The following is an 11,524-nucleotide window of genomic DNA, read 5'->3' as shown; positions in this document are numbered from 1 at the left end:
CTTTCTAATGTATTTGGTACAGGGTCTTGCTATGCAGCTCAGACTCATAGTGGTCCTCCTGTCTCAGCCTCCCCAGCTCTGGGATTATAGATGTGTACCACCAGACCTGGTTTCAGTGGCTGACTCAGGGTGCCTGGGGAGGGGGCCAGCGCGGCATGTGTTCTGGGGATTGAACCCCGGTTCCAGAGCTTGACTAAGCAGGTACTTAGTCTGCTGAGCTATCTCACAGGCCCTATGCATTCATTTTTGTTTTTATTTATTTATTTACTGTGAATAAATGTCATTATATTCCTATCTGTGTAACCTCACTTCTGAATTGGGGTGTCAGAGAGAGAAAGAAAAAGCATGGAGCTCTGGCTTTGGCTTTCTTTGCTTTGCTTTCTCTTTCCTCAAAGCTCAGGAAATCTGCATTCCCTCACCACCTCCCCTCCCCCCTTTGCGCCCCCCTCATTTTGGTGGCCCGCAGGTGTTTGCCCCTGGCACAAACACCCAGGAAAGAGTCTTAGGAGGGCCCAGCCAGGCTGTTCCTTTGTTTTGTTTTGTAAAGTGGCTTCAAGCCTTGAAGGGGAAGTGGAAAAGGGAACCACAGGCCACAAGCAGCGTTCTCTTCTGGGAAGCAGTGCTGTGAGGCAACGTCAGAGTGAAGCACTTGAACATTGATTCTCTTCAGCTACCCAGGCCTGTGAACGACTCTGAGATTATGGGCACCTCAGTTGGAAAACACTGCCTTAGACCCTCTCACTTAGCTCTACTGACTCTGGGACAAACCCAGGAAGGGCTGGTTGTTCTCCTCAGTTCAGGCCTATGACTTTATTATATGTTTATAATGCACCAGGCAACATAACTATATACATTTGTCTTCCTGAAAATCTTCTAGACAATTAACTGTGTCATCCAGTCAGGTAGCAGAGGACTCATAAGCCAGAGTAGAATTCTCACAGTACCCAAATCCTCCCCCATCAACAAAAAGGCTTTCTCAGTTGCATAAGACGTGGTCAGCTGAGTCTGTGCAAGATTTTAAAGGAAACCCTATTTCCTCCTTGTGGTCTCCAATTTACAATGCCTTTATAGATCAAGTCTGTGCTGCTGTGAGTTTTTCCTTGTTCAACTGTAGTCAGGTTGCTCTGAGTTCATCTACGTCCATCCTTAGGCGCGTCCTCCAGTAGTTCAGTGTTAGCAAGAATAGTGCTGACTCACTGTAGGCAGAACTCGCTGCTAATCATCCTGGAGAATCTGATCAAAGTCTGCATCCTCTAGGTAATATCTAATCACCCTGATCTCCCATCAGCCAGAAGCCTGGTGAGATCGGCTAAGCCGGAACAGTCTCTTCCCTTTCATCCCGCCTCATAATTTTCTATCCACCCACACCTACCCCTACCCCTTGGCTATCAATGCCCACTTTTCCCAACTGTATATGGAGTTCAGCCTGATCTTTCTATCCCACAACAAATCCCATTGTGTAGCCCTTCTCAAATAAAGGCTTCCTTATCATTAACAAATATCAGGAGCTGGGAGTGATGGCTCATTCCTATAATCCCAGCACTTGGTAAACTGAGGCAAGAGAATCACCCTGAATTTGAGGCCAGTCTACACTACATAGTGAATTCAAGGCCAGCCTGGACTATATAGGGAGACCCTGTTTCAAAAAACAGAAAACAGGGCTGGGGAGATAGCTTGGTAGTCTGAGTGCCTGCCTGGCAAGCGTAAGGACCTGGGTTTGATTCCCAGTACTGCATGCCGTGCCACCCTGGAGCCCTGGGTGCGTGCCATGCCGACCACTGAAATGGGTGTGGTGATGTACGCCTGTAATCCCAGTGCTGGGAAGGCTGTGACAGGAGGATCACTGTGAGTCTGAGCTGCGTAGCAAGATCCCATGCCAAATAAATAAATAAAAATAAATAAGTAAAATTGAAAATTTTAAGATGGGCATGGTAGCACATGCCTGTAATCCCACCACTTGGGGAGGCTGAGTCAGGAGTATCATTGTGAGTTTAAGAATGGCTTGGGCTACAAAGTAGTGAGCTCAAGTTCAGCCTGAGCTGCATATTGAGACCCTGTCTCATAAAAGAAAACAACAATAACCCCCACAGAAAACACCCCCCCCAAAAAAAAAAGTGTCATGAATATTTTTTTTCTTTTACATGTGATCAGGGCTGTCGATAACCTGTGAGACATTTTGATTTACTTAAAGATACTTAAAGTTATTATTATATTAGTGTTATTTTCAAACACAAGGTTTCCCTATGTAGCCCAAGCTGACCTTAAATTCATGGTGATCCTCCTACCTCAGCCTCTCAAGTGCTGGAATTACAGATATTTGCCATCATGCTTGGCTTTTTTTTCTGTTTTCTTGATGTTGGTCATTCTGTTTTTATTCCAGAAGAGTTGGAAAACCTTTTCATTTTGTTTTATTTATTTATTTTTATTTTTTATTTTTTCTACTTCAGGGAAAGGTCTACAGGGTGTTCAGGGTCTTACTACTAGATTGGACCCATAGCGATCAGCCTGTTTACAGCCTCCCAAGAGCTGGGATTACAGGTGTGTGCCACTGTGCCCATTCTCAATTGCCCTGTCAGCACCCCATGGGGGCAGGGCCAGCCTGGCAGGCCCAGGGATTGAATCCCTAGCCCCAGAGCCTGCTTGCAGGTGCTTTAATCTGCTGAGCTATTTAGTCGGCCAACCATTTTATTTTGAAGTGAAGATACTCATTTGCTGTCTTTAAGAAAGTTTTTTATTAGTACCTTTAGCTAATCTGAAAATTTCTAGTATTTTTATTTAAAAATTATTAGTTTTACTGCCTTTGTTCTCTTGAATCAAAAAGAAATAGGACTTGGGAAGCGAGGTGAGAGGATTCCTTGAGGTCACAAGTTCAGGACCAGCTTGGGCAAGATAATGAGATTCCATCTCAAAAACAAAACACAACAAACATAGGCAAAATAAGGCAAAACACAACAAACATAGGCAAAATAAGGCAAAACACAACAAAGCAAAAAACAAAATAAAACAATACTTAGTTATACTCTTATTTCTTTCTTAAAAAAGTTAATTCTATTTTTTTCCCACTTTAAAAAACTTGAAGTATAACTCATCATATAGTCAACTGTGTTTTTGTTATTGTTTAGAGACAGGGTCTCACTATGTAGCCCTGTTGGCCTCGAACTCACTGCGATCCTCCCATCTCATTCTAACTCTTAAAATGTACAGTTGAATAGTTTTCAGCATAATGTCAAGCATCCGAAGACGAAGTTTCAACCAATTTAGTCAAGGGAGCAAGACAGTTTTCTTTATGGTGCACGATCAGGCTGCCTCTATCTGATGTAAAACAGTGGTGCTGAGCTGGGAAGAATAATCACTTTTGACCCAGCTTCAGCAGCCTGTTAGGAAACAGCATACCGTGAAAATCAGACTGGTTAACCTCAGGCTACTTCAGTTACTTACCTTGGAGGGGTGAAAGCACAGGGACCTCTTTAGAGATCAGGCTGTATTCTCCCCCCAGTGGCTTTTCTCTGAAGGTCAGATAAACAACTTGCTTTGCTCTGATGAACTTTGGCTCTGCTGCTCCATTCTGTTTTCACCTGCTGGGCCACAGTGCAGGAGCTCATCTCAAACAGTGGCCACCCATTCATTTTGTTCAGTCAGGGCTGCTTTTCATGGTTTGATTTTATTTTTATGACATCAGGCTCTGTAATCCAGTCTGACTCTGAACTTGCTATGTAGCTCAGGATGGCCTTGAACCTGCCATCCTGTTGCCTGAGCCTCCTCAACGCTGGGATTACAGGGGTGTGCCATTTCCTCTGGCCTGTTTCTATTTGTTTGTTCATTTTTGGTGCTTGGGACTGAGCCTAGAGCTTTATGAAAGCTTTTGCACACCAAGATACACTTCCAGCCCTATCAATTTATTACTTTTTAAAGAGAGGATTTCTATGGTATAATTCTTCTAGTTTACGTATTAATGACTTTTTCTTCTTGAATCACAGAAGCTAGCATAGTGTCTATTATTTATTGGTTCAGAGTTATGTATTGAATAAAAAATTTGAAATGACTGCCAGATGTGGTGATACATATTGGTAATCATAGTGCTCTGGAGGCAGAGGCAGGAGAATTGCCATGAATTTGAGGCTAGCTTGGGCTCCACAGTGAGTTCAATCCATCCTCAATTACATAGTGAGAACCCTGTCTTAAAAGAAAGAAAGAAACAAAGGAAAGAGAAAAAAATTTGAACTGGTTTTGGTCACTGAGTTGTTTTTGCCAAGCTTAAAAATGAAAAGCTTTGAGACTTTCAGCATTCTCTTCAACATACTGACTGGCTGCCTTGGACCATATCCTGCCACGTGTTTGGAAACAGTCGATTGAGTTTGTTGGCCTACATGAATATGAGGGTCTTGGGATTGAGCCTGGAGCTTTAGCTCTGTGGCTCCCTTCTGTTTTCACCTGTTGGGCCACAGTGCAGGAGCTCAGTCTCAAACAGAGAATCAGTTGATGTCATAGAATTAAATGGCAGATGCCACTCATGTTTCTAGTATACACTTCTTCACAAGTATGTAGAATTTCTTGGCCATTATTGACATTTCTGCTCGTAGAACTTAGGCCTACAAAAATTGAAAAAGCTGTCATTGTGGAGCCTGCCATCCACCTCGAGGATGTGTACATGTGCCTCCAGTTGATTGCTCTTTTCTTTCCCAGAAGCCCTCAGGAACCATAGCCGGGGCACAGAGTTTCCCTTCCTGCTGCGAGATCAAGGCCATGGAATTCTGTTTCTGGTGCATATTGTCTGAAGTGCGGACACGGGAACACAGCTGCTCTGAAAGAAGGAAATGTTGTCCGCCTTAAAATAGTTTTGATATGTTACATTTATTTTGTGTTTCAGGGGCTCTTTTTTAAAAGGTTACTCAAATCACAGGTCTATATGTTGAAAGTATGTGTGGTTTAGACATTTTCCTGAAAGAAAGCTGATTAATAACAGGACTGTTGTTTTTGTTTTTATGTCATGTTCCATACTGTAAACAAGTCTTGTTGAAGCCAAAATGCAAAGAGAACTTCCTTCCCACAGCAAGTCCCTTTAGGCCAGCCCAGCTAGGTGTTATGCCCTTAACTCCCTCTGGGGCGGGGGTGTGTTCTGTGGGTGCTGTAGCCTCAGGCAGATTCGGAGGTACGTGGCCAAGTGGCCACATGGTCCAAGGCACAGGCTCACCACCCTGATTCTGATGGAAGACTCCCATACAGACCCCATTATTCTTGTGTTTAACTCAAGGTCCGGTGTCCAGATTTACATTTGAGATTTGGTACTTGAATCAGTCAAGCAAAGAACCCCCTGGAAAGCATTAGTTTAAGGACATCCTTCTCTCTGCTTGGATTATTGTCTCTGTGTCCTAATTGGTGTCTCTGTCTCTGTTTTCAGGGGACTCAAACTGTCGTTACAATTGCCTGGTAAAAGGGTGACTTAAATGTGAATACTAGAAAAGCAATGTTTTTAAAAGTGTGACAGTGTCAAAATACTACACGAGATGACCATAACATAGTAGTGGCTTGTCATGAAATGCTTCAAAAAATCCTTTTGAACGTTGGGAGCTGAGGGGATGCTTTCCATGTCTCAGTATCCAGGCTCCCCACATACTCTACATTGAAAGTCGCTTCTGTGAGATCTCATAGGCAACACCCTGAATGCTCCTCTTTCCCAACTCATCTTAATCTCAGGGCTGTTGCTCACGCTCACCTTTACCATTCTTTATGTGGGTCTCTGAGCCTATGGGCTCTCGTTTCTCTCTGTTCTGTTCTCAGCAACCAGTTACAATACCTGCAGCAGGATCAGAGCCACCCCTCCGCTCTCTTCTTTTGTGTGCTGCCCCTCCTAACAAACTGACTTTCACACTTTGACTGTTTCCTGCAACAATATTTAACCTGGAAACATTCTGATATTTCCTGTCATTAAAAAAAAAAAAAAAAAAAAAAAGGCTAGTTGGAGAAGCTCTGAATTGATGAGTGTGGCTTAAGAACATTTCCTGCTCAGATTTACAAATAAGTACCAGACGTGGTGGTCTGTCCTGTCCTCCCAGTGGCTCAGGCATCTGAGGTAGAAGAATCACTTGTTCCTATGAGCTGGAGGCCAGCCCTGGCAACACAGTGAGACCCCCATCTCGAAAGACAAACAAATAATGACAAGAACATGGTTTATAACACATTCAGCAGTTCATGTCACCCCGTTGTATAAAATCTTTCCATAACATTTCACTCCCCAACCTTAGCAGATAAAGTAGAAAGTGATTATTGTGGCTTTAGGAGCCTCCAACTTATCTCTTGCCCTACTATCAGCCAGTGCTCTTATCTGCAGAGGCTCCTTCCTATCTTTTTTTTTTTGTCTTTTTGAGACAGGGTCTCACTTTGCTGTTCATGCTGGCCTTGAGCTCACTTGGTAGCCCAGGCTGGTCTCAAACTCACAAAGATCCACCTGCCTCAGGCTCCCAGGTACTGGGATTCCAGGCATGCTCCACCACGACCCTCCCTATCCTTTAGAGCAGCTCCCCACACATTACCAGTGGGTTCAGACTATGGTGCACTTCTTCCAGGAGGACCTCACTGACATGAGCCTGGAAAAATCCCTTTCCTGGCTTTTCTGCTAGACTCAGGACTTTAATAACAGAAGGGGACTTTTACAGGATTAGTCACTTAGCTGCTCAAAATCCCTCAGAGGCTTTTCATTCCAACTACAGGCCAGTCTTTAGTGATCCAAAGTGTGACCCTGTCCCCATCTTTGGACTTTGTCTTCTACTTTTTAATTTATTCTGTTGCAGCCACATTGACCTACTTGGCATTCCTCCAGGATGCAAGGCACCTTCTTACTTTAGGACTGTGGCACTTGCTGTTACCTTGTCCCAAACCCTTCTCCCCAATGCTTGCATAGTTCTCTTTCATTTTCTCAAATATCATCTTGCCAGTAGTGCCATTTCTAATTGCTCTGATTAAAACTACTCCCCCTCCCCCCCCAGTCTGGTACTTCCTCTTTTTTATTTAGATTTATTAATTTATTTATTTGGTACAGGGTCACTATACAGCTCAGACTTGTGATTCTCCTGTCTCAGTCTCCCCAGTGCTGGGGTTACAGGTGTGCACCACCATGCCTGGTGGCTAGCACAGCATATGGTACCGGGGATCGAACCCAGGTCCTTGCATTTGCCAGGCATTTGCTTAGACCACCGAGCTATCTCCCCGACCCCTCTCTGCTTTATATTAATTCATTTATTTTAATTATCACTTATGTTACTTATTAGGTATTTCCCTCCACCAGATTGTAAGCTTTTGGATGCTAGAATTTTTCCTCTGCTTTTTTTTCACCCAGAATAGCACCTGGTTTGTAGAAGGTACTCGATACAATTATAAATGAGTGAGTTGCTTGGTGTGGTGGCACACACTTATAATCCTACCATTCAGGAGGCTGAGGCAGGAAGATCACAGGGAGTTTGAGGTTAGCCTGGGCTACATAGTGAGACCTTGTCTCAAAAAACCAACCTTCTATCCCCCAAAAGAATAAATGATTGAATAAATGAATCTACCTTGTGTATGCACTTTTTTAAACAAAGATAGTCTTGTTCTGTTTTGCAGATTCTGAGCTCCTGCATTATATTTATTTTATTTTATTATTATTATTTTTTTTGTACTATGAATTGATCTCAAGTCCTTGCATATGGGCCAGGGAGATGGCTCAGTAGAATAAACGCTTCCCTGTCAAGCGCAAGGGCCTGAGTTCAATACCTGGTTCTGCAAAAAAAAAAAAAAAAAAAAAAAGAAGTCCTTGCATCTGCCAGGCAGGCACTGTACCCCTGAGGTATCTCCCTGGCCTTTTCCTGTATTATCTTTCATAGCAAGAATTTGACAAACTTTTCTGTTACAGACTAAGCCTTCCTTGTGCCTCAATATTCAAAGTACTGGAACTGTAGGTATGTGCATTGCACTTGGCTTATATATATTTTAAAAACATTGTTAGGGCCAGCCAAATAGCTCAGCAGATTAAAGCACCTGCTTAGGCAGATGCAGGGGCCGGGAGTTCATCCCTGGCCTGCCATACTGGTCCTGCCCCCAAGGCATGCTGAGATGGCAATTGAGACTGGGCATGGTGGCACAGGCCTGTAATCCCAGCTCTTGGGAGGCTGTAAACAGGAGTATCACTATGAGTCTGATCTATGCAGTGAGACCCTATAGACCTTGTAGACCCTGTCTTAAAATACAAAAAACAAACAAACAAAGAAAAATAAACCCACATTGTTTTCTTAGAGAACAAGATGCCTAATTGCTGACCAATCAATTTACCTTAGAGCCCAGCACCTAATAGGATCTCAATGATTTTTGGAATTAACTTCATTTAAATTGAAAGTGATAACACAGAGAGAGGAGTGTATACTGCTTTGAGAATATTTTTTATGATCAGAATGTTTGTAACCCTGATGTTACTACTCGATACACAATATTTCATAAAAGAGAAACATATTGGTAAGATGTATTTACTGGAACAAGCATTAGGTTTGTGTTGTTCGCCAAGCACTAAAAAATTGATGTGGAGTATTATCTGAGTGTTATAGGAAAAAAAAGTTGTTTTCAAAGCAGTGTGAACTTGTTGCCGTCTGCCTTTTGCTGTAGTGCTAATCAATGCAGGCTCCTTACTGAAAGTCTTTGGGCCAGCTGTGGTCAGAGCTGAGATCTCTGCTCTCTGGGGTTGGAAGTAATGTGTGAACACTCACTTGTTCCACACTCAGCAGACCACAGGCAGAACCCTGTGTTAATGCTTCTGGAGAGGAGGGCGGGAATAGACACTGGGTGGCCAGGCAAACAGACAGCTGTTTTTGATGACAAATCTTTTTGCAGAATAACACAGGAGGACTGTTGGTACTAGAGAAGTTCCTGTTGGTGCTGTCAACTCTAATCCCACTGATACACACGATTCCAACTGAATGTCAAATCTTGCCACAAAATCAATAGTTTCATCTATAAGAATTCAAGCAATGGAGGGGATAAATAAAAAAAAAAGAGAATTAAGGTATGTCATGTTACATGTGCCAACTTTCCAAAATGAATGTAGTCATTATGTACTGCAGATGTTTCTAATAAGAGTTATATAAAAAAGAATCCAACAATAGAATAAAGAAGAACAATTTCCTTTTCTATTCAACATACTAGACCTATGACCAGAAGAACTTGGTCATATTACCAGTTATTGTTCTTTCTTTCTTTCTTTCTTTCTTTCTTTCTTTCTTTCTTTCTTTCTTTCTTTCTTTCTTTCATATATTTAGTACAGGGTCTACAGAGTCTCAATACACAGATGGGACTCATAGTGATTCTCCTGTTTTCAGCATCCCAAGTGCTGGGATTACAGGTGTGTGCCACCATGCCCAGTCTTAATGGTCCTCTCTGCATGCCCTGGGGAAGGGACCAGCACAGAAGGCCAGGGGATCGAACCCTGGCCACTGCACTCTACCTAAGCAGGCACTTTAATTCACTGAGCTGTCTGGCTGGCCCTTTGTGGCTTATTTTTTTTTAGTTATTGATTTAGTTGATTACAGAATTTGAAACCTTAAATCAGAGGATCTCAAAGTTTTATGTTTATATTTTTGAGTAAGGATTTAATAAGCTTTTCCTATGAAGAACCAAGTAGTAAATATTTTAGAATTTATGGGCCATATCCATTCTTTGTGTTCATTTATAATGCCTCTTCCATCCCTACCATCTCTATACCATGTCCAGAGAAGATTTTCTATCACTAAAATTGTCAGTGTGTTAAGATGAAAATGTCAAAAGAAAATCCTCTTGGCATTTGCATTTCTTTGTGTTATCCTTGATCACATAGGCCCTTTCCTCACTGATGACAATTAAGTCATTCTTTTCTGGTGAGAAAATAGTTTCTCCATGCAAAGGGTCATTGGAATGGGTCCACACAAGAAGAAATGGTTCGTGGGGCTGAGGAGATGGTTCAGTAGAATAAGTGCTTGCCTGGCAAGCACAAGGGACTGAGTTCAATCCCTGCTTCTCCAAAAAAAAGAAGAAGAAATGGTTCTTGAAGATGGCACCCCAGAACAGGGCTGGGTGATATAACGTTCCTCATGATTCTGTACTGTTGCAGACTATGTATTCTTTGTGAGATCCAGAACAGCCAACTAAGAAAAATTCTGATCATCTCCATATCAAAACTTAGTTGCCAACTTGGGATACTGTACATGTACATTTTTCCATGTACTCTTCACCACAATCCTGTGCTAGAGATGCTAACCGGAAATGAAGGCAAATTTAATGTTCTGATTCACCCAGTTAGTGTCAGAGCTGAGCTTTCAACCTGAGCCTTTATCTGCCCCCATGCTCTTTAATGTTACAGAATATAGCATTATGAATATACAATTTTGTCTTGCATAAGAAGAGGGAAAGAGGTTTTAGTTCTATCACAATGCTTTGTATTGATGACCTTACCTTGAGACTTATTTAAAACTTGTTTTGCATTTAGTGTAGTTGATAGCATTCTTTTTGCCTGAGGAGTGACCACATGAACCTTTACTTAATCTTCTAGCAAGTTGCTGAAATTTCTTTCTTTCTATTTTTCTTTTCGGGCAGTACTGGGGCTTGAGCCCAGGGCCCTGCACATAGCGGGCAAGGGCTCTTCTACCACTGAACTACACACAGCCCTTGATTTCTTTTAGGTGATTTTTAAAAATTCTAACTTGAACTTGTTAGAAAGCAAAGATACTGTTTCCAAGGCATTTTAAAGTCCCCATGACATTTTTTTTCCAATCTAGATCATTATGACAGATTTAATAAAGTTTGTACTTTTCTAATATGCATGAAAAACAATGAAGAAATAAAAAGCAATGAGATTGTTAATTTCACACCTACAGTATGGCCAATCATTTTTTCTGATTTAATTCACGATGATTAAAAGTTTATATTTCTTATTCTGAGTTATTTTAAGCTCCTTGAAGTATTGGGAGTTCATATTGTTTCGTGTGACTTAAAAGCTATTTTTCTCATCATACCAGTGAAAACTGATAGAGCCCAGAGCAGGAGTAAACATCCCTTTGGAGACTTACTCCTTAGAGAGAGAGGTGAGAGGCTGCCTTGCAAAGATTGTACAGCAATAACTATCTCATTGGAAAAAGTGACGAAAGAGAGAGAAAGAGCCTCAGGCCTTCTTTTGCCTTTTGTACAAAAATCCAGGGAATTCTAGATATCAAACAGAAAGCATTTTTATTGTAGCATATTTGGGGGTGCTCTTTTTTACATAATGTTTTCTTTTTAATAAAAGTGATTTATTTGATAATTCATTATTTTTAACATTATACTTTTTAAATATATTTTCCATCACACATGCATGGGTCTAAAAAAAAAGTGCTTGTTGTGCAAGTTGGAGGTTGGTTGTGAAATATGGCACTTGCATATTTAATGGAATATGAATTTTATGGCAATTGTATTTGTGAAACTAGGAACTCAAATATGACTTTGCTATGCTTTTTTTTTTTTTTTTTTCTCTGTATTTAGTACAGAGTCTACAGGG

The sequence above is a fragment of the Octodon degus genome, unplaced genomic scaffold (assembly GCF_000260255.1).
Source record: "Octodon degus isolate 3935 unplaced genomic scaffold, OctDeg1.0 scaffold00374, whole genome shotgun sequence".
Classification (NCBI taxonomy): Eukaryota; Metazoa; Chordata; class Mammalia; order Rodentia; family Octodontidae; genus Octodon; species Octodon degus.
Note: the sequence above shows the minus strand (reverse complement) of the source record.